Here is a 24,132-nt window from a genome sequence, read left to right as displayed (position 1 = left end):
AGGAAAATAAAAATCTCCTCGGTCCTTGCTTCTCAAGGTGCTGTCCAGGTAACAGGGCCTAGAAGCTGCTCTGAGGGGGGACGCTGAGGCAGCCCAGGGATTGGTAAGAGCAGGACATGTTGCCAAGTCCGAGGCTGGAAGGGCGGTAGGAGGAAGGTGGGTCCTGGGACTCCAGGGGCTAGAGCTGCCCGGCAGGCTGCTGCAGAGAGAGGGTGCTCACAGCGCGGAGCTGGAGCCTTGGTGGGGACATGGCTGCTGGCAGAGATGCCACGGTGAGCCGAGTGTGGGCGTGAACTGCCGCTCTCTCCTCTCTGGTCTCCTGTCTTCTGCACCTCCCTCCCAATGGCCAAAGCTGCCTGGAAGCCAGAGGTAGGAGGGGTTGAGAGACAAAGAGCAGAGTAGGGAAGGGCAATGGTGCACACAGGTTATCATCCCTCTGCCCCGCCCCCAACCTGCCACCGTAGCCAGTAGACCGTGTGGGTCCCCCTCAACCCCCCGGCCAGCAGGTCAGCCCTCCCATTTCACCTGCAGGTGCTCTAGCTCCTTGATTTTTTTGTGACCCCTCCCCAGAGGCTGCTTGTGGAGGGTGGCCTGAGCCTTGGGTGGGTAGTGGTGGCAGCTGTCTGCCTGGCCAGCCTCTGGGTTCCCCTGGAGCAGCCCGGGGCCACCCTTCTCTTCAGCATGGCCTAGGAGTCTATGGGCAATCCCACCCACTCCACCTCCACATACACAGCCTCCGTGCGGGAGAGCTGAAGGGGCTGAGTGTGCACTCTGGTACCCGGAGCCCTCACCTACACTGCACTGCCTGCCCCTCGCCCCTCACTGGCCTGGCTGCAGGTGGGGAGAGCTTTCCAGGCCCCTCACCCTCAGGGGAGTTCTCGGGACAGAGGAAGCAGGAGACCTGAGAGCTGCCCCGGGGCAGCAGAGAGGGCCTGGGTGTCTGCACAGCCCAGGGGCCAGGGAGGCAGGGTTCTGGTGTTTTATGTTAGAGCAGGCAGCACTCAGGCACAAGCCAACACACCCCACACTTGCTGGGGGACTAGAATCAACCAGGGTCACTGGTACCGTCCACAGGGCCCTGATGCCAACTTCACTTACTTCTGAGCCCCAGAATTCCTGTCCATTGTAGAGAAGTCCTGAAAGCTCTTGTAAGAAAAGCTGATAGAGGGGCGCCTGGGTGGCTCAGTCGGTTGGGAGTCTGCCTTCGGCTCAGGTCATGATCCCAGGGTCCTGGGATCGAGCCCCGCGTCAGGCTCCTTGCTCAGCAGGGAGCCTGCTTCTCCCTCAGTCTGCTGCTTCCCCTGCTTGTGCTTGCTCTCTCTGACAAATAAATTTTAAAAATCTAAAAAAAAAAAAAAAAAAGCTGATAGAAAAGCCAAGAGGACAGGCCCGTGGCCCCTGTGTTTCTGTCTTTCTGGCCACAGCACCAGGGTCCGGGGAAGCTGGTCTCTGTGACCTGGCCTAGTGGGCAGCGCTGTAATGCCTCTCCCGTGCTGTTCCCATCCTCTTCACTGCTAGGGATCACTTTCCTCGTCCTGGGGCTGGTAAGGGCTATCTGGTTACCCGGAGACTCCTGGGAAACTCCCAGAAGCTGTTGTCAAGGGAATATTAAATGTCTGAATGAGCATATTCCTGTAGGCACCCAGCCAGCCGCTCACCTGGGCCCCCCTCACCTGCAATCTGCTGGGTTCCAGGCAAACCCTGTCAGGATAGGGCCCTCTGTCCCATGGCCTGGGGTGGGGTGGGGGGCATAAACTCAGAAATTCAGAAAATCTTGCTCTTCTGCTGTCTTCTGCCAGAGAGCAGCAGATACAGCTCTGCCCTTCTACCTGCTCTGAGTGCCATCCACACCCCCCCTCCACTCAGTGTAGGCCTGCCCCTTGGGAGCCAGCCGAGTAGCCCTGTGGTCCTGCTAAGGTCCCCAGAGGCATCCAAGGGTCCTTCTGGTCCCTGTGGCCCACCTCTCTGGGGCTCCTCCCACCCTTACGCCCCATTCTGGGGTGTTCCCACTGAGCTGCCTCCTGCGCACCCTATGATAGCCAAAAGGGAGACTAGCCAGGGTACAGCCGTGGGACAGAGTTCACACAGCACTGTGGGGCCCTTTCCTGTCCCCACAGGAGTACCTATGGTGGCGCCTGGGTTTGCTACCTTCCGATGCCCACATTCCTGGCCTGGGGCCCTGACCCAGGGCCTTCAGAGGTGTTTCCTTTGCCCATCCTGCCTGGTCCGTGTGTGTCATTTCAGTGAGTCCAGTCTGGGGGCTCCAACTTCATACCCATCCAAGGACCATGCATTTATTAAACGACTACAGTGTGCTCTGCCCTGGGTTAGCATCAGTTAGAGTGGCTGCCCTGGGCACCCTAGCTGTGTTATCAGAAGGGGAACGACACAGTCACACACACACACACACACACACACACACTGTCAGCCCCAGAACCTAGCTTCTTCCTCCCCTTAGCTGGAAGCTTCTGTCAAGGGGAGTCAGGGCTGGTTAACAAGTGCAAGAGAGGAATAGGGAAACAGAAAGTCAAGGAAAATATGAGTAAGACCAAAAGAACAAACTTTTAAAAAAAGATTTTATTTATGTATTTATTTAGAGAGAAAGAGCACGCACAAGCAGTGGGAGAGGCAGAGGGAGAGAGAGAGAGAATTCCAAGCAGACTGTTCCAAGCTCAGAGCCCGACACAGATCTCGATCCCACGACCCCAAGATCATGACCTGAGCCAAAATCAAGAGTTGGATGCTCAACCGACTGAGCCACCCCGGCGCCCCAAGAACAAACTTTTAACTTGAAAACTGATTACACACCCTAGAGAGGCATGTACCTTGGGCACGCCCAGCAGCCCGTGGAAAGCAAGAACTTGCTACCGGATTTCAACCATGAGATTGATTCCCTAGAGCCTTTGACATTTCCTAGGGGCGCATGGAACACCCTACCTGGCACACACAGAGAGCGGCTTGAGCCACCTTGGGACCATATACTTTTTTGACCTTTTGGTAACATGCTGGAACAGCAGGAGAAATAATTTTCTTCCTCATGGTGTTTTCACTGATCTTAACCAAGATCCTGAGCTCTTCCCTACAAACTGGAGCATTTGTCTGAGGGGAACAGGAAGGAAGGAAAGCATCCGCTTTGATTTCTAACAGCCCAGAGCAATTTCTGACTGCTCGTAGGAGACAAGGACGGGGCAGGATGGAAATTGACGAACCACAGAGATGTGCTTCATGAAGAACAATTCTAGCATGTGACACATGTCTGGGTTCCTCCTCAGTGAGTAAAGTACCCCATAAGCCCTCAGATTTCTGAGCATTGCATGAGTGGACCTGGAAGATTTCTGAATGCAATCCCTGAACTTGAATTGGCTTTGTCTTTCGATGTGACTGTGGACCAGTTACCTTTGCAGGGGGATTCTCAAAGCTGTAAACAAAATTATAAATATTATAAATCCCCTCTCATGCCTGCCCAGCAGGTCAGGTGACCTCCGCTGGCCTTCCAGCTTTACCCCTATCTGCTTTCAGGAACTGGAAGTGACAAGGATCTATGATCTCTGAGACTCCGTTTCCTCCTCCATTGAATGGGGATGTTAAAACCTGCGTTATTCATGAGAAAGTGTGTAGAGTGCCCTAGGCTGCCTCACCCATAGTCAGGGCCCCAAGCTCACCGGGGCTGCCGAAGCAGGAGAGGGCGAGTCCTGGCTTCACCCCGGGCAGCACAAATGCCCACACCACCCCACAAGGACACTGGTGTCAGCCAGGACTGTGCCACCCTGTGGAGCTGTGTGACCTCGGCTGGCTCCATCTTGCCCTCTGAGTCTCCTTCCTTATCTACAGAATGGAGATAGCGATGCTTCATTGGACGCAATGCTTTAATTTGACAAGAGAAATGAATCACCCACCTGGAACACAGCCGACTTCAGCAATGTGAGCCCCTAATCCTTTTACCTGGTTGCAGAGGGATTGAGATGGCTAAGGCAGGTCTTGTCAGGCTCATGGCCCACTCTGTGGCAGAACGGGCCCCTCCCGAAGCCCTCTGGGTCAGGGAGCAGAAGGATAGCAGGAGGCAAAGCAGGTGTGGGGACCACATCTCTTTTCCCAGAGAGGGGAAGTGAGCTCCTGGTGCGAGTGTGAGCTCCCTGCCCGAGAAGAGCTAGCCTCGCTGTGTCCAGAGGTCCCAGCTTTTCCACCTGCAGGGAATGTAGGGGTTGGCTATCGGCAGGGCAGTGGGTTGGGACAGCAGGTGCTCATTCTCTCTTCTCAGAAGACCAGCTAAGTCCAGGAATTGCTGGCAGTTTCAGGCCACCAAAGTCAGGGACTGTTGATGGTTGGCACCCTCCGCTTTCGGGGCTCTTCAGGGATCCCAGTCTTCTCTCCCATCCTCCCTTCACACTTGAGCCAGCTGAGGCTCTGGACAGAGCTCCCAGTCAGCTCACAGTGGACCTCTGAGAGACTCTGGGGCCTCTTTCCTCTTTCTTCCGGCCCACCACTCTGTCCCATGCCCTCACATCCAGCCCCCAAGGCACCCTAGAATCATCAGGGAGCTTAAAAAATTGTATCACCTGGAGCCCACCCCCAGAGACTCTGATTCTGTTGGCCTGGGGTATATGGCCTAGGCACTGGGATTTTTATTTTGTATTTATTTATTTTAGAGATTTTATTTATTTTTTTTGAGACAGAGATTGAGAATGAGCAGCGGGAGGGGCAAAGGGAGAGAGAGAAGAAGACTCCCCGCGGAGCAGGGAGCCCGACATGGGGCTCGGTCCCAGGACCCCAGAGATCATGACCTAAGCCGAAGGCAGATGTTTAACCAACTGAGCTGCCCAGGCACCCCGGCACCGGGATTTTTAAAAACACTGCCTAACACAAAGCCTTAGGCACCCGACCTACATCTTCATTCTAATGCCTTCCATACACACACCTGGACTCACAGGGGAGCCCTGTCCCCCCACCCACCATTCACTCGCATCCCCTCAGCTCCGGTTCTGTCTGCTCTGCACGGCGCAGTGCCTTTGCAGCCTGGGCCAGGAGCAGACTCTCCCAACTTTTCCCAATTCAGGCTCCAACCAGAACTGCCTGAGCGCCTGTAAAGTGGGGCAAGGGCTGTGATGAGAGGTCCGGCACCTGGTGCCCAGGGGCAGAGGGGCACACGAGAGGAGCCCCTCTGGCAAGGGCTGTGGCGAGCAGAGCTGCGAACTCTGGAAGCCAGGCAGAAGAGGCAGGGTTCTTACCTGGGGTCTGCAGGTAGACTTCAGGGCCTCCGTGAACTTGGGTGAGAAAAAAATGATATTGTTTGCACGAACCTCTAGCGGAAATTTAGCATTTTCCTTTATTATGAGCGTGGATAAAACCCCACAGTAGTATTGCCTGTGACTCTGTCCCCAGTGGAAATCACCGCTCCTTTTCTATGGCGGTAGGAATGTTGCTCAATGGCACGGTATTGGTTTTGCTCTTGGCTACTTCAAAATGACGGGCCCTGCATACACCTGCCGCCAGATCTTGTTGATTCGTTAATGAAGAAGCATACATGTTACTCCATCACAAACTTATTTATTTAATATTTTAGTGATAATATTTCGCTGGGATCAGTTTCCTTCGTAATCTTGTGTATTTTATTTTATGCATTCATCTTATGCAACATTCCTGGGAAGGGCCCCATAGGCTGCACCAGACTCCAGAGGGGTCCCTGGCACAAAGGTTAAGAACTGTGGAGTAGAAGTTGAGGCAGGTGTTCAGAGATCAAGATGTGGAAGCCACGATTGTGCGGGGCTGCAGGTGGCCTCCCCTGAGTACCCCACAGAGGCTGCCTGGAGGTCTTAGGAACTGGGAGACACCTGCCTGTGACAAGCCCCTGGATCCTTCAGGCCTGGTTGTTTAGCTTTGCCTGGGTTCCCCGAGGCAGCCGGAATCGGGCAAGAACTGCCTGGCCTCCAGGCCTCACCATCCATCCCAATCCCTGAACCCTGGCGCCCGGCCGTAAGTCCTGCCTTCCCCTTTCCTCAGATAAACTTTGATTCCTTTGATTGATCAGCAGAGCTGACCAACACCCCATGAGGACAGAGTCTGCAGGAGGCCTCGGCCACCCAGAGATGAGGGGACCCAGTGTGTGACACCTGTCCCCGAGACAGACTAGGAGCAAGTGAGCTGTGCTCAGGGCAGGGCTTCCCTGGAGAGCCAGAAGCGGCCTTCACTGCAGGTCCAGGAAGCTGCTAGGCCTTCTAGAGAGGGCTGGACAGAGGAGGGAGGTGATGTGGAGAGTAAGGGGTGGGACCCCGGTGCAGGGCTGACTTGCAGAGCTTGGGGCTCCTCCCTTCACTGCCTGTGGACACAGAGGGGATGGAGGCCCACACTCATGCCCCAGAGCATGGACCCTCCAGCCCAGCCGGCCCCTCAGCTCTTCTCACTCCAAGAGGCTGTGGTCTCCACCAGGGACTCGGCCTTTCCCTCATCATCTAAAAGCTTCTCAGAAATGCAGTTCTGAGAGTGAAAACTTCACAGCTTCTCCCTGAGGACCAGGAAGCCTACGATTTCACAGCAGCAACCCTGGCCACCCCTGCCCGCATGTCCCCACTTGGGACTCTGTGTCCACAGCAGTGGTAGGGTGAGTAACCATGTGACAGGTTTGAAGAGTAAGGGCTCCCCCTGCCCCACAAATCCCTGAGGACACACCAGGGCAAGGGAATTCCTGGGATTGTTTTGTAGTTTGTTGTTTTTTTTTAAGATTATTTATTTATTTATTTATTTATTTGAGACAGAGAGAATGAGAGAGAGAGAGCACATGAGAGGGGGGAGGGTCAGAGGGAGAAGCAGGCATCCTGCCGAGCAGGGAGCCCGATGCGGGACTCGATCCAGGGACTCCAGGATCATGACCTGAGCCGAAAGCAGTTACTTAACCAACTGAGCCACCCAGGCGCCCTGTTTTGTAGTTTTTATCTGTGTGATCTGATACCAGCACATCCTTTAAAAATGAAATCTGGGGCACCTGGGTGGCTCCGTCGGTTAAGCAACCGACTCTTGATCTCAGCTCAGGTCTTGATCTCAGGGTCGTGAGTTCGGGCCCCATGCTGGGCTCTGTGCTGGGCGTGGAGCCTACTTAAAATCAAATCAAATCAAATCAAATCAATCATACTGAAAGGTTTATATGAAAAATAGTCCCCTGCCCCATCCCTCCCACTCCCTAGTTCCACCTCCTGGAAGCAACCATTTTCAATCCCTTAGTATTTCTTTTGCTAGCTATCTCCATATTTGTACACAAAAAGCTTATGCTACTGAATCTTGTTTAGAAGGATGTGGAAAGAGACTTTTCCTGTTGTTGGTTAAAGCCCCAGAGCCCCAGGTTTAAGGGACCCCGCAATCTAGAAAGAATGTCACAGAGCTGCTTGACAGCCCTCCAAGCCACCTCAGAGGAGCCCAAGCTGGGCGCTGCACCCCTTCCCCAGCGAGCCTCCAAGAAGCTGGAGGCTGGGTGGGGCTCCTCAACCCTACTTCTTCACAGGTTGATCTGGCTGGGCTATTTGTTGGGGGACCCCTGACATCAGTTTTCCCAGAGAGGAGCCGAGTAGAGAAGAGGGCTGGTGGGGGGAGAGAGGCATCTCAGTATTCACTCAGCCCCCTGTTTTGGTTCAGGACCTCCACGCCCAGTTCCTTTGCCTGATGCCCAGCCCCCAGGGCAGAGATATCCCGATTCACCCTGGAGACCCTGCAGTCTTCGAACGTGATGGGGGGAGAGCTGTGCAGAGTGGGGAGGATGCCGAGGGCTCCTAACACCATCCTGTGATCCCCCTGCTGGCCTCCCCCCTCCCCCGATGTCTTCCATGTAATCGAGTGATTATGGGTGGTTCATGGTTGTTCCCATCGCCGGCTTAGGACTTGGCTTTCTCGGGGGCCACTGAATCAGTTTCCACTCATCTTCCTGCTTCTGGGTTCCAGATTGTTGTGGTTTCCTCTGCTGTTCTCCCCGTCTTTGGGGGTTTATGCCTTTCAAATGTCCCTTTACTATGACTTTCATGCAAGTTTTGGAGTTCCATCTGCCATCTTGATCGGGAGTCCCCGGTCTGCTTTCTGCTCTGAGGTGCCCTCCGAGGCTGGGTGTTTTATGTTCTTCCCCTTCTCTGTAGGTTGAGAGGGCACGAGTGGAGGCAGGGGCTGACAAAAAGGCACAGGAGCCCCGGACTGAGGCACTGCCCATCTGTGCTAGGACAGCTGTATTCTGCTCTCACTTCTAAAAACGGTTGATTAATTATTCAAAAGCCTGGAATTTCATTATATATTTTGTAGCTCACTCTGTTAGTTACCAGGGGCGAGAATATCTATGAGGAAGTTTTAACTGACTATTGCAACCCATGACCTGGAAGTCTCTCCATAAGCATCTTTGTACATCGGCGTGGTCCTTCTGAGGCTTATTTTCCCAAAGTTCCTGTGGCGGGACTCTGGGGTGCGGGCCTGGTCAGGGATCTGGACCCCTGCTCTGAGGGTTGGCCTCCCCCACCGTCCCCAGCCTCCCCTCCCCAGTGCAACGCCCAGCATGGTCACCCCTGTGTGCAGCACCAGCCTAGACTGCACTGAACAGAAAAGCACAAATGAGAACAAACTGCCTTAATGTGGGGACTTGAAGGAAAAACAGTATTTGAGTTTACAGAACCCTAAGCCTAAAAACCTAAGTTTCTAATATATGCCCCACCCCCCTGCCAACTCCGGATCTAACTGACAAGCATAAAAGGACTTCAAATCCCTCTCCCCAGCAGCCCAGCCCTGAGCTAGAGTGTCTTCGGGTTTGGGTTCAGGTTTCTGATCTTTAGACTTGTTGAATAGAAGTGATGTGTCCCAAGAAAAAAAATCCGGGCCTGGGGATCCCTGACTATTTTGTTTTCAACCTCATGGCAGATAGCTGGCCTGCATTTCTCTCCGTTACAGATTTTGCTGTTCCTGCCTCTGGTCAGTGCCCCTGGAAGAGACTAGAGTCCAGGGGGCCTGGGTGCGAGGTCTCAGACACCTCTGAGCCCCACAATTGGGACAGGGCTCCCCCCGGTCCTCCTGGGTCCAGCACCTGCTGAGGACACAAAGATAGAAGTCTGCAGGAGCTGGGGGCAGGGCTAGACTTTGAAGAGGAAACTGGTATCAGGAGTGACAAAGCCTCCCCTTAGAGCTGGGCCTCAGGCACCCCAAAAAGGGTGGGGGTTCTTACCTGAGCACTTATGTGCCTCAGTGAAGGCCACAACAGCAGGAGCTCTCTGGGAGGCCCATTAAGGAACCACCTACCCCCACAGTCCTGTTCCTTCCCTCTGCCCTGCTCTCGGGCCTGGCCCCAGCCATCCTGTGCTCAGAGCTGGCTCCTGATGGAACCACGCAACAGTGCTGTGTTTGGGTAGGGCTGACCCAGGTGAGGCCCAGGAAAGGTTCTCCTGAGACTTCCTTCCTATACCCCTGCAGCTTTCAAAGAGGAAGGACTGTAGCCTCTATACTGTAGGCCCTCATCTCACCGTGCCAGCCACGAGGTCCTGCCCCTACCCACCTGCTGAGAGCCCCAGGCGCAGGGACACTCTTGGCCAGCTCCTGAGGGCCCACCCACGTGATGCTCTTGCCTCTTTTGATTTCGAATTCCCAGGACTTCAAATTGAAGACCAGTGAAATGTCAGGGTGGGAAGGGCTCAGCCAGACCTGGAAGTAGTGTGAGCAGAGAAGGGAATTGAAAAGGCAGCCAAAGGTGTCATGTCAGGCAAAGTCCTAGCCTCCACCTGATGCTGCTGGGAACTCTGGAGTGTAAGTTACACTTGGGATTTAATCCAACCTCAAGACAGCAGAGCTGAGCTAGCAATTCTTTGCTATGGGCTACCCTGCAGGTACCTAAACACCCAAGCATTTCCAGTTCCCTCCAGGGCGAAGAACTCTCAGATGTCAGCCCTTAGAAGGGGGTAGGTGAGTCCACAGTACTGGTGAGTGGTGGCCTCAGGACCTGGGCAGAGCACCAAAAATGCCTTCTGCATTGAGCAAGTAACTAGAATGAAATTCTCCAAAAGACTAGTGTTCAGTGATGCACAGAGTCCCAGAATGAGGAGGGTCAGAGGTCATTACACATGGATTCCCAACTTCTGGTCCACCCTCGGAGGGGATAGGGAGGGTCTCCTCCCCTCGAAGGTTTAACATTCCAAATTGGTCATCCTCTCTCCATTCCACCAGAACATCCTGTCCTCCAGCCTGTGTGGCCAAGCTGGCCACAAGGTGACACAAGAGCCTTGGCCAGCACCTTCTGAGATGACTGCTGGTACTCACCTGGCCAGCCCTGCAGCCCACCCACTCTCATAGGCTTTCAGGAAAGAGATCATCTGGCAGACGGAATTTCTAATGAATTTAGCCATGGCTCCCTTTCCCCAGCTTACGGGTTTTAGAAATGACCACCAATAGACATAAAGGCCTAAGTCTTCTAGATTGGCCCTTCCTACTCTTTCTATTTCTATGATACAGTGGGATGTTTGTCCCCCTCAACTCCCTTGGCACGTCCCCCACCCCAAGGGCTCTGGGCGCCAGGACTGCATCTGTGCTGTGTTGGCCGCCATGTCCCCAAGGGCTCTTCTCGTGTCCAACAAACAGGAGGAGGTGCTAAGTGACTTTGGTTGATCAGAACTGATGTCACAGGATGTTTGTGACACCAAGTGTGAAGAATGAGCTTTGTCTTAGCCTGCATTCCCTGGGAAGCAGAATTTGAGGCAAAAGCTTAGATGCTAACACTTTCTGAGGAGTGAATCCCAGGGAAGCAGGAGTGAGGCAAGCAAAGGGGAGGGAAGGCCTAAGGGGGGGCTGACTGAGCGGACCACAGCACTGTAACAGGCACGGAGATTGTTTGGCTGAGAAAGATGTCTGAGGAGGGCTGTATGAGCCACCATGACTTCAAGGAGTCTGCCTCAGAGAAAAAAAGGGGAAAACACACTCCCATCTCCCAGTTGCTGAGTTTACTGGGTGTCCACCCCAGGGGGCTTTCTACCCCTGCTCTTATGTGTGGTGCCCCTCCTGGCCCCAGTAGGAACCAGAAGAGCTGAGTCCCGGGGCTGTGGTGGTGCATTCTGGCACGAGCTGCAGCTTGTGTGCCAGGGGACAGAAGCCAGTGGCCCATGCCATCTGCTGTCTTGCAGCCCATAGCTCTGAAGGCCAATATGCATGCATAGGTGCCAAGTGGGTGTGCAGTTGCTTGCACCCCAGTAGGGACAAGCTCCAGGACAGGAGGAAGAGACGAGCAGCCAGAATGTGGGGGGCAGGTGTGCCACAAGGCCAGGTGGTCAGGGGGGACTAGGCAGACGAGGCCTGCGCCGCAAGGCTATGCCCAGCTCAGCAAACTCCCTCCGATGAAGATCCAAATCTTCCCTGTGCCTCAAGAATGCGGAGGTAGCAGGCGGTCCTCTAGAAGGGTCACCTGTAATATCAGGCAGACAATGATCAAATAAATCTAGGGAGATGCACGGGCCAGGTCTAGCATAAGCATTTCTCAGCAGCTACAGGAGAAAAAGACACCCCTCCATCAGAGATGGGTGTCTGGCCCCATACCCACTCAGGTTCTGTAACCCCTGGTTCATGCGAGGAGGTTCTGGGAAGCGCCTGGGGAGGGCCTGAGACCACAGAGGAGGAGGTGGTAGGCCAGAAGGGGAGAGGTGAGCAGCTGAGTGGGGCAGCCTTAAAGAGTTGGAGCACAACTCCCAGATCCTTCCATGGCCCGGAGGGAAAGAGTAGACATTTTGGAGATGAGAACTATGCAGGTTGAGAATGTGATTCACATGGTTCCGGCTGCCCTAACTCAAAGGGGTATCCGCAGTAAGCATTGCTGGTGTGGTGGATTCAAGATGGCCTCAAATTCTTTGACACTCCTCCCCTTGAGAGGTGAGATGTGTCCCCACCCCTTGAATCTGGGCAGGCTCTGTGACTGCTTTAACCAGTAGAATATGGTGGGATTCAGGCTCTACCAGACTGGGCCCAGGCCTTAAGAGGCTGGAAGCTTCCACTTCCTGTGTCTTGGAACACTCTGTGTGGGGAGCTCCAGTTGCCTTGCAGGAAGTCTGATGCCTGGAGCTGCCTCGCTGGAAAAGCCGCATCCATCAGCTTCAGTCGACAGCCCAGCAGCGCTCAGACTTCCAGCCATCCCTGCCAGGTGCCAGGCACATGAGGGAAACTACCCTGGACCTTACCATCTGCCAGCTAGATAGCACTGAGTGAGCTCAGTTCATACCTTGTGCACAAAAACATCGTGCAGCAGAGCCCTGCCCCAATTCCTGACCTACAGAATTGTGAGACAGAATAAAGTGTTTGTTGGTTAAAACCTCTAGGCTTTGGGGTAGCTTGTTACACAGGAACAGACAACCAGAACCAGAGGCTGCATTCCCCGCCCACTAGGGCCCCCGCTTTGCTTTTGTGTGGTTTTCCTCACTGTGCCTTCCTCTGCATTGGGCATCGATCAACTTCAGCTTAGACTAAAATGGCCTCATTTATTGGTGTGTGACCCAAGCCTAAGGGCTGCAAGGGTCACTTTCAGAAATGATACCCCCAAGGAAGAAGAGGGATTTCCTCATATTAGGGAGGTCCCACATATTCTTCCCTTAAGATAGGGTCAACTGCCCATTCCTAAGCCAACTGCTATCGAAGAAAATGGTGTGAGGACCACAAATGGTTTAGATCTGCACTGTCTACTATAGTAGCCTCGAGACCACACAGAGCTATTGAAATTAAAATAGAAATTAAACAAAGTTAAAAATTCATTCCTTCAGTTGCGCCAGTCACATTTTGAGTGCTCAATAGCCACACGTGGCCAGTGGCTACTGTAAGGGACAACACATACACTAGAACATTTGCATCACCGAAGAAAGTTCTACTGGACAGCACTGACTTAGATGAATCCTTAAGGGAATTGGGAGGGTAAATTTGGGGAAGTCAAGCACAATGGTTACCACACTGGAAGGGGGTTAAAGGAGGGGCCAGAGGAGGCCGTGGTTTTGTGTGTCCTTCCTTATTTCAGTAGTTAGTTAGGTTTACAATTCCCCATAAACATCAGGGCCTCCTGCATTCTTTCTAAGCCCAGACTCAGCAAAATACAAGAAAACTAAGGCCTCACAGCACTAACGAATAGCAAAGCAAGAAACCAAATTGAATCTAACAGTACATCAAAAATTAATATACCTTGATAGTATGTGGTTTCTACCAGAATTGCGTGGATAGATACAATATTAAGAAATTGATTATGGGGGGGCGCCTGGGTGGCTCAGTCGTTAAGCATCTGCCTTCAGCTCAGGTCATGATCCCAGGGTCCTGGGATCGAGCCCCACATCGGCTCCCTGCGCTGCGGGAAGCCTACTTCTCCCTCTCCCACTCCCCCTGCTTGTGTTCCTTCTCTCGCTATCTCTCTCTGTCAAATAAATAAATCTTTAAAAAAAAAAAAAAAAAGAAATTGATTATGGGGCGCCTGGGTGTCTCAGTCGTTAAGCATCTGCCTTCGGCTCAGGTCATGATCCCAGGGTCCTGGGATCAAGTCCCACATCGGGCTCCCAGCTCAGCGGGGAGCCTGCTTCTCCCTCTCCCACTCCCCCTGCTTGCTCTCTCTCTCTGTCAAATAAATAAATAAAATCTTAAAAAAAAAAAAAAGAACCTGGCTATAACAGAAATAACGTCCCTGAAAAACGAACTGACAGGACTTCACCACCCAATTGTATGAATGCCCCCCCACACCGTAAACAAGCCTGGACTTGTCTGTGGTAGAGTGTGGTTAGTCTTGGGGAGCCCCCATCACTCCTCCTGGTGACCTGGGGTCTCCTTGGCAAGTGGTGCTGGGGTGTGACTATGCTCTACGGACAGAAAGCTAGCCACGTATCATGTGCCTGACGGGGGGCCCAAAGTAAGGGGGTCGTGTGAGCAGAGGGGATGGTCTGCCTGCACCATTAGCCCTGAGCTTCCCAAAGTGGGCTACAGGGAGCTCAGAAGTAGAGTTCCTCAGCCCTCTGGAGTCAGGCGTGGCCTGAGACCCTCAGCTGTCCCCTCTGACACCCTCCAAAGCCTCATCAGTTTCACCTCAGTGTGTCCTCCGGCGATTAGCAGGTTTTCTGTGTGCTGTGACGAAAAAACCACTGGGGTGCCTGGTCTGGGTAACAAGACCCTGACATGGGAAAGCATTCTTCCAGGGGACGGGAATGCCAGGCAGCCGGCTTTCTGACCTATTTCCGGTGGCCCTAACTAGGAGGGTCAGAGGCGAGTGCTGTTGCATCTGCCGACTGGCTGTCTGGGCACCCCTCAGCTGACAGTGCCCCCGCCCCTCCTGGGGACACCCAGCCCCCCCCCCCCGGTGTTTTGGCACGAATACAGACCTGTTTCTTGGGACAGCTACTGTGTGCCCCCTTCCCCCCCCCCATGCTTCCCAGTCCTGATAGTTAGCTGTGTTCCTCATACCCCCACTGTACTCCATGCCCGAATTCTATGGAAACATCCTAGAATCTGTCCCTGACTCCCGACCACCCCCTGCAGACCACCACCTCGGCCCCCATTGTCCTTAATCTCCCCTTTCTCTGCCCTGGGAGCCAGGGCTGATGGGCTGAAAGCAAAAGTTGAACTGAGGAGATAGGACTAACACACCCCAAACAGCTGCAGGTCATACCAGCCAGAGACCTACAGAGGAGGGTGGCCCAAATGGAGAGACCAGGATGTCCTTCCTGGAGGAAGTGGAGCTAAAGTGGATTCTGCCAGCATCTATCATTTAATGGAAAACACAAAGGAACAAACAAGGGTATTCTGGCAGCTGAGGAAAGCAAGTGCACTGTCAGGCCAGGCTGGAGCAGGATGGCCTTATTCCCACCCCACCTGAGCAGGTCATGCACGTGGATCCGTCCCTGGGCAGGTTACAGACCCAGCTCGAGCAACAACCACACAGACCAAGTCAGGCTCCAAGGGACAGCAAGCCTGGCTGGAGGCCAGGGCCCGCTCTCCTGGACCTTCTGGCTCCCACTGAGGAGGGAACTGCAGGGGACATTGGCAGAACTGGGCGGGCAGTCAGCTCTGCCCCCCCCCTCCCCGCACTGCCTGGCCAGGCCCTTGGATAAGCACTGGATCCCTCGGGGCCCCTCCCAGGTGCTTCAGACATCCCATCTGGAGGTCTGCTCTGGGGCTGGATGCTGGTCAGACAGTCACTGTGGAGCAACCTCAGGAGCCCCCAAAATGGGCTCACCCTTACCCAACCTCAGCAGTGAAGATGCCTGCTCACTCCTAAACATCAGGGCACTTGGGGCACCTGGGTGGCTCAGTCGGTTAAGCTTCTGACTCTTGGTTTCTGGCTCAGGTCATGATCTCAGGGTCATGAGATCGAGCTCTGCATTGGGCTCCGCATGGGGCGTGGAGCCTGCTTGTCCCTCTCTCTCTGCTCCTCCCCCCCCCAAAAAAACAAAAACAAAATCAGGTCACATGTCCCTTGCCAGGCAACTCCTTCACTCCTTCTCCATATATGTGATACAGGCCTCCATTATAGACCTTACCTCATTGTGCTGCCCCTCTCTCCCACACAGGGGAGGCCCTCCAGGGTAGGGTCATGGCTCAGTCAGTGCTGCAACCTCAGTGAGCAGCAGAGGGCCTAGCAGGCCACTGAGCAGGTACACCTGGACAGCAGCAGGGTCCCACCCAAATGGCTCAGCCATTCCTCCAATGCGGTCCACCGAACTGGAACTAAAGATGTTCCAGGAGCAAAGGTGGATAATAATAATACACCTTCCTGTTCCCACCACAGTGAACTACCACCTGGGTTATATATTCTATTCTCATGGGTGTTGCAATGCATTTTTGGGTTCTCTAATTAATTGTTCTGTTGATCCATGTATCTATGCCTAAGGCGACACCATACTGATTTGATTAGAAGGGCTCTAGAATATGTTCTGATGTCTGGTAAGCTAAGTCTTACCTCACTGTTCTTATTTATTTCTTGACTGATTTGGGACATTTATTCTTCCAGATAAACTCTAAAATTATTTTATTAAATCTTTCTCCTTCTGAAGAAAATCATTATTATTTGAGATTGCTGGAACTGCATTCAATGGAAAAAAAATTTTTTTTTTTTTTTTTTAAAGATTTTTTTTTTTTTTTTATTCATGAGAGACAGAGCGAGAGAGAAAGGCAGGGGGAGAAACAGGCTCCCAAGGAGCAGGGAGCCCGATGCGGGACTCGATCCCAGGACCCTGAGATCATGACCTGAGCCGAAGGCAGACGCTTAACCATCTGAGCCACCCAGGCGCCCAAAAAAAATTTTTTTAATTACATTTATTTTTTAAGTTTCCCATCATTGTTAGGCTTTTCCATTTGGTCAGATCTTATTTTGCATATTCCACTGAGATCTTATAGTTTGTCTAAAATATGTTAGTAGTTTTCTTGTGAAATTAATTTATGAAGGTTCTTGTTGCTAGAGGAGACAAAAGCCATAGATTTTGGCACTGTTTAGGTTGATTGAGCAAACTTCCCAAATTCACCTATTCCAGATTTTTTTTTTCACTAAGGTCTCTTCAGTTTTCCAATTATCTGAGAAATAGATGACTTCATTTCTTGTTCCCAGATGTTCATACCAGTTACTTCACTTTCTCATTTTCTGTTTGACTCTTGTAAACAATATTAAGTAATAACAGTAAGTTGGGATCTATCTCTAGGTCCCGATTTTAATTGAACCCAAGGCCCCTGGCGTCGGGGGAGCCTCGCTCAGCACCTTGCAGCCCTGACGCTGCCCAATGCCCCCGCCGCCCAGCCTTCAGGCCCCGGGGAGCAGAGGGTGCCCACCCAGATGCAGCGGTAATGCCGAGCCCGCCACCGGGGTGTCCGGAGGGCACCCCAAGAGCAAGGACCACGTGCGCACAGACCCAGGAGTCCAGCTCCCGTCCATCACCAGACGCTCCCGCCCGCAGTCAGAGAGCAGCCCTCGGGGAAGGCCACCAACCGCTGCCTGGTCCTCATGGCAACCTCCGGCGCTGCCCAGGCCCCACTCTAGCCAGACCCACGCATCCGTCCAACCTCAGCGACCCCTGGGCCTCGGAGGCTGCTGCCGCGGCTAAACAAGGCGAGCAGGTGCCTTAGAGCAGTAACAACCCCATTGGAGAGGTTTTGCTGCCTGAACCACTGCATTAGAAACCAACTCAAACGTAGTTTTTATAACCCAAGGGATTGACTGATAATGTCATCTGCAGGAAGAAATACATGCAAACAGAAATTTGGGGAAAAAGGAAAAAAAGAACAAGGAAAAGTCCTTGTCTTGCCAGATATAAACAAAATATGTACCAGAAAATTACTGTAATAAAATACTATGAGACTAGCAGAGGGATAAATAAACAGATCAATGGAACAGAAAAGAGACCAGAAACAGACCCACCCATCTAGTCATGTATATGTGACAGGGCAACACTTTTAAATTCTAGAAAAAGGATAGATTATTCAGTAAATGATGGTAAGCATCTAAATAGGTGATTTCGACCTATTTTAAAAAGAGATGTCACTTTCACAAAAATCTCAGAGCAAATCTTAGAGGAAAGATTTAATGGTTTAAAAAAAAATCAGCCATGGGGCACCTGGCTGGCTCAGTCAGCGGAGCCTATGACTCTTGATCTCAGTATTGTGGGTTCGCAAGCCCCACATTGGGGGTGTAGAGATTACTTAAAAATAAAATCTTTAAAAAAATTAGCCATAACAAAAGAGCAAAATCAAACCAACCAAGAAATTATGCAAGAATATCTTTTTAGGGGCACTTGGGTGGGGCAGTTGGTTGAGCATCCGACTCTTGGTTTCAGCTCAGGTTATGATCTCAGGGCTATGAGATCGAGCCCCAGGTCGGGCTCCGCGATCTGTGAGGTGTCTGCTTTGGACTTTCTCTCCCTCTTCCTCTGCCCCTCCCCACCCTGCTCTTTTTTTTTTTTTTTTTAAGATTTTATTTATTTATTTGACAGAGAGAGACAGCCAGAGAGAGAGCACAAGCAGGGTAAGTGGGAGAGAGAGAAGCAGGCTTCCTGCCGAGCAGGGAGCCCGATGCGGGGCTCGATCCCAGGAACCTGGGATCATGACCTGAGCCGAAGGCAGACGCTTAACAACTGAGCCACCCAGGCACCCCTCCCCACCCTGTTCTTGAGTGAGAGTGTGCATTATCTCTCTCTCTCTAATATAAATAAATCTTAAAAAAAAAAAAAGCAATGAACAGGCTTAAAACTCTTCAGGAGTTTCCGTTTCTAATTAGTAATGGTGGCTTATATCAGACTATCCGCTGATAACAATTCTAAATTCTGGACAAAATATTTTTAAAAGCCAACTGTTTGAAAGTATTTGAGAGCGGGGCGCCTGGGTGGCTCAGTTGGTTAAGCGACTGCCTTCGGCTCAGGTCATGATCCTGGAGTCCCCGGATCGAGTCCCGCATCGGGGTCCCTGCTCAGCAGGGAGTCTGCTTCTCCCTCTGACCCTCCTCCCTCTCATGCTCTCTGTCTCTCATTCTCTCTCTCTCGCAAATAAATAAAATCTTAAAAAAAAAAAAAGAAAAAGAAAGTATTTGAGAGCAAACCGAAGTAAGTAGAAACTGGAGAGGAGGGACGCCTGGGTGGCTCAGTCAGTTAAGCAGCTGCCTTTGGCTTGGGTCATGGTCCCAGGGTCCTGAGATCGAGTCTCACATCGGACTCCTTGCTCAGCGGGGAGCCTGCTTCTCTGCCTCTGCCTCTCCCCCTGCTTGTGCTCTGTCTCTCTCTCTCTCTGACAAGTAAATAAATTCTTAAAGAAAATAAAAAAAGAAAGAAACTGGAGAGGATATGATCCTTGAAAAAAGGGAAGAACATGGAGCGAGATCCCCATTTACTCAGCTTTTCTCCCAGGTCACTCAGTCTGTGCAGAGGGGGGTTGGGGTGGAGTAGGTGTGGGTGAAAAGGGGGTGGGGATAGATCTCAAGCAGAAAGAAGCCAACATACCTGGCTGAGGAATCAGAGGTCAGGGCCTCGGAGCACCTGACGTTGAGGGGGGAGCCCCTGAAAGAAGAGCACACCAGAGGGAGAACCCTAAGATCTGTGTACAAACTCCACTGAAATCCTTGGTTGACTCCTGCACTGAACATGTGCAGGGCAGGACTCCAAGGAATCCAGAGGAAGGCAAAAGCTCAATGGAAATTTCAACTGTCGTCCAATGCTAGAGAAACAAAAATTTGGAGTTCAAATCCTGTCAAGTTAGAAAAGTCTGGTAAACCTTCTGGCTTTCCACTGAAACCCCAGAAGGTCCACACATTAAAAGTAAGGACCGGGGCACCTGGGTGGCTCAGTCGTTGAGCGTCTGCCTTTGGCTCCGGTCATGATCCCAGGATCCTGGGATCGAGCCCCACATCGGGCTCCCTGCTCGGCGGGGAGCCTGCTTCTCCCTCTGCCACTCCCCCTGCTTGTGTTCACTCTCTCACTGTGACTCTCTCTGTCAAATAAATAAATAAAATCTTTAAAAAAATAAAAAAATAAAAATTAAAAAAAATAAAAGTAAGGACCACTTCCTGGAACCAAGGACTACACCCTAGGACTAAGGGCAAAATTGAAATAGACCCACTCTAAAAGTCTAAAACCAAGCCTTCATAGGATCAAAATGATCTGGCTGTGGTTTAAGTTCCTTCAAGAACAAACCTTGTCATTTGTAAGTGGAAGATAATGAGATTTAGAGTCTCTAACTTGTATCAACCACAATATTCAGAAGCCAATAAGAATTTGCTGGCCATGCTGAAAAGCATTCCCACAGTTCTTTCTTCTCATCTCCATCTATTTAATCCCAGGTACCTTGAACCCATCAAGCTTGGCGGGAGGGTATTGTGGGTTGAATTGTACCACCCTCACCCCAAAATCATATGTCCAAGTCCTAACCCCCAGGACCTCAGAATATTTGGAGACAGCGTCTTTATTATTTTTTTTAAGTTTTATTTATTTAAGTAATCTCTACACCCAACAGGGGGCTCAAACTCACAACCCTGAAATCAAGAGTCATATGCTCCTCTGACCAAGCTGGTCAGGCACCCTGGAGATAGGGTCTTGAAAGAGATAATTAAGGGGCACCTGGGTGGCTCAGCCAGTTAAGCATACAACTCTTGATTTCAGCTCAGGACATGAGCTCAGGGTCGTGAAATCAAGCCCTTGTCAGGCTCTGTGCTCAGCAAGGAGTCTGCTTGACATTCTCTCTCTCCCTCTCTCTCTGCCCCTCCCCCGCTGTGCATGCTCTCACTCTCGCTCTCTAAAATATATAAATAAATCTTTTTTTAAAAAAGAGAGATAGGGCGCCTGGGTGGCTCAGTTGGTTAAGCGACTGCCTTCGGCTCAGGTCATGATCCTGGAGTCCCTGGATCGAGTCCCGCATCAGGCTCCCTGCTCGGCAGGGAGCCTGCTTCTCCCTCTGACCCTCCCCCCTCTCATGTGGTCTCTGTCTCTCTCATTCTCTCTGTCTCAAATAAATAAATAAAATCTTTAAAAAAAAAAGAGAGAGATAATAAGAGTAAATGAGGTCATTGGGGTGGACTCTAGTCCAGTGTGACTAGTGTCTGTATAAGAAGAGGCAATTAGGACACAGACACACACACACTCATGAAAACAAAGGGGAGATGATGATCCATCTCCAAGCCAAAGGGAGAGGCCTCAGGATGGAAGCAAGACTGCCAAGGCCCTTTCTATTCCCTTCCAACCCAATGACAATAAATCAGTCCATTATTCCCTGAGAATGTCTCTTTCTTGAAGTATCTTGCCATACGCAGTCAATACCAACCAACAAAAGCTACTAACATTTGGTTTTTTAGACTCCTCTGGAGCTACAAGCTTACTAGGTTCATGATCTACCTTCTAAGTAATTGTAGGTGATGGTTTTCTCAATAGTATCAGTGTGAAACAGCTTCCATAATCAGCTTTCTTGCCCCATCAGTTGACTCCTAAGTCAAGGCCACAGAAGTCAGGCTTTGTTAAGGCACACTTCATCTCTCAACATCAGTTTCCGTGTCAGTCAAAGTATGCTGACTCTCTTCTGGGGAACACGTCTGTAGGCTTTCGGAACAGTCCATCATTTGACCTACCATCATAAGCTGTCCTACAGGATAGCCTCTAACAAAACTAGGCTGTCCTGAACCCCTGGTAATAGAAATCATTTACCTTCGTACCAGGAAGGTCGGGAAAGCACCAAAATCTACGTGTGGCATGTGCCCAGGCCGACTTCAAGGAGTTTGTGCTGTGAGGCCTACCATTCTTATAAGCTTGTCTAAAACAAAAAAACACGTCAGCAGTGCCTAGAGTGGTTCCTTGTGTGTTAAGTGTGTGTGTGACAGGATCAAGTGTGCTTTCCTTCCTGAGAAGCAGAAAATCGTTGTGAAAGTATTGAAGGCACAAGCTCAGAGTCAGAAAGCTAAATTTTAAAATGAAGCTTTTTTGAGTAATAAAAACAAAAAAAACCCAAAAGAAACTATGCTAGATTATGTCAAAATCTTAATGACATAAAATAATAAAACTTTCTTCCTGTTCATGCTATATGTCTATTGCTGGTTGCTGGGCCCCTTTCACTTGACTTTCTCGCTCTGTGATCCAGGCTGATGGAGCAGCCATGATCTTGAACATGGCCAGACTCACCAGCAGATGGATTGTTCTGGAAGGTGACAAATTGGCAATTAGATGTTTAGGTCCTGAAGTGGTACATATCCTCTGATCAGAACCGATTGGCCAGAAGTAGCCAGGTAGTTCCCTACCCAAGTGCAAGGGGACAAGAAGGGCAAACACCAGGTGCCCTAAAGTAGAGAGCAGAAAATATCCAACGGCATCATCCAACGGCATATGAACTGTACCTGTCCTCTAGGTCTGGTGACTAGAGGCCCAACCTTACTAGAGTTGCAGCCCCAGGTAGGCCCGTTTCCATACTTAAGAGGCCCCTGACCAACTTTCACAGCACAACTGTATACTATATACCTTCCTCCTAGTCTTTCACCAAGGAACCTGTGGTGTAATTTTGCCAGGTAACTGTGCCAGGTAAAGAGGAATCCCCCCAAACTTTCAGTCAACATAGACCCTCCCTCTAAGATGGAACTCATTCCTTAATACTCAGACCACCAACTTAGCCCACGAATCAGGGCCTTGACAGCATCAGGTGACAGCTGAAGCTTTGACCAGGGTCAACAACAGGCCTTGTGAAGCAGCAATCATCAGGATCATGTCCCCGGTTTCTGAATGTGTAGGTAGAACAGATGGACTGGACTGACTGCCACAGAGCTGCCGTGGGCTTAAAGAGTCAGTCTCTCGTCATAGGAACTGCCAAGTAGAAGCCACTGGACTACCCTTCCTGGTCAAGGGAGATGATGGCAAGGAAATTAACTCCCCAACTCCCAAGGTTGGAGGTCTTTGGGAGCTGTGTTTGCCTCATCTTCTGCACTTGAGCAATCGCCCCCATGTATCATGGAGTGTGTATAAAACTAGGGGAAGTGTATCAGCAAGAAGCCAGCAGAACCTCAGGTAAAACGGGGCACAGCCAGGGGTACCTGAGGATGGTCAGTAACCAAGGACCAAATCCAGAGCATATCCAGAAAGTTCTCCGTGTGGTCGAAGTGGGAAACCTAATCAAGAGCAATGGAAAGAGGAGTGACTTCACAAAGTAAAAAAAAAATAAAATAAAATGTGGAAGGACAAGGGGAGTCAGAGTCTTCTGAGGAAATGAATCTCCTTTTGTAACTAAAAAAGCACCTTATATAACCCAATGCGTGGCAACTCCTTACCAAAATATCTCAATTTTTCCAACTTTTGCTTATCGTGAATATGTAAAACCTTTGAGATGTAGAAGAAATAGTTATGCCTAGTTTATTAACTTAACTATTAATATTTTTACATGCATATTTTATAAAGTAAAATCTCAATCTATAAATGTCTCTTCTATCCATTCCACATGTTGTGAAATGACTTCAGTGTTTTGATGTCCCCTTGAGCCTCTTGGTGAGTCATCCAACAGGTTTCTTGAAAAACTCATTTTTTGAGAACAACAAAACCAGCAAGTCTTGAGAATTCTAATTCCCTACCTGCCATCAAGAAGATCTCAAGGCAATTGGTTTGCATGGGGTGCACTTATCGTAGGTGGAAATGGGGACCCACTTGGCCACTCTGTGGAGGTGTGAAGCTGCTGTAACAGCCCAAAGCACTGTCTACTAAAGGGTGGGAAAAGCAAATGACCCTGGGACTTGTCACACAGTCACAACTGATTAGGTAATGGACAAAGGATCCATACTGGTTGCTTAGGTTAAAAAAAAGAGGGGAACTTTGATAGATTAAGAGAAATGTAAGAGTCATGTCACAGAATGTAGTATGTAACTAAAACATTTGGGGGCTATCAGGGAAATTTGATCCTCGACTGGATATTAGATGTTTTAAGCAAATGATTGTTTTTTCTTTTTCTTTTTTTTTAAGATTTCATTTATTTATTTGAGAGTGAGAGAATGAGAGAGAGAGAGCGAGAGAGAGAGCACAACAGGAGGGAGGGTCAGAGGGAGAAGCAGGCTGAGCAGGGAGCCCAATGCAGGACTCGATCCTGGGACTCCAGGATCATGACCTGAGCCGAAGGCAGTAGCTTAACTGACTGAGCCACCCAGGTGCCCCGCAAATTATTGTTTTTTCAAAGATGAGATGATGGTATGGTGTTTGTGTTAAAAGAGTCTTCTTCTGGGGTGCCTGGCTGGCTCAGTCAGAAGAGCATATGACTCTTGATCTCAGGGTGGTGAGATCAAGCCCCACATGGAGTGTAGAGATTACTTAAATAAGTAAAAACTTTTTTTTTTAAAAAGAGTCCTTTTCAGGGAGCCTGGGTGGCTCAGTCGTTGGGCGTCTGCCTTTGGCTCAGGTCATGATCTCAGGGTCCTGGGATCGAGCCCCATATCTGGCTCCCTGCTCGGCGGAAAGCCTGCTTCTCCCTCTCCCACTCCCCCTGCTTGTGTTCCCTCTCTCGCTGTGTCTCTCTCTGTCAAATAAATAAATAAAATCTTTAAAAAAAAAGAGTCCTTTTCTTCTAGATACATAATGTCTAGAACTTAATTTAAAATAATCCGGCAGCAGAGGTTGAGGAGGAAACAGAGAGGAAGTCTGAGAGTGTGTGTGTGTGTGTGTGTGTGTTGGGCGGGGAGAGTAAAGAGGAAGCAAGATTGGC

The 24,132-nt window shown here is 50.8% G+C and overlaps 1 pseudogene; it reads left to right on the top strand.

The window, feature by feature from the left end:
- The first annotated feature begins 248 nt into the window (after positions 1-248).
- Positions 249-21,374, top strand: LOC110589430 (annotated as a pseudogene).
- Positions 21,375-24,132: the final 2,758 nt, after the last annotated feature.

The sequence above is a fragment of the Neomonachus schauinslandi genome, chromosome 6, assembly GCF_002201575.2.
Source record: "Neomonachus schauinslandi chromosome 6, ASM220157v2, whole genome shotgun sequence".
In the NCBI taxonomy this organism is placed as follows: Eukaryota; Metazoa; Chordata; class Mammalia; order Carnivora; family Phocidae; genus Neomonachus; species Neomonachus schauinslandi.
This window is presented reverse-complemented; position numbering and strand designations above follow the sequence as displayed.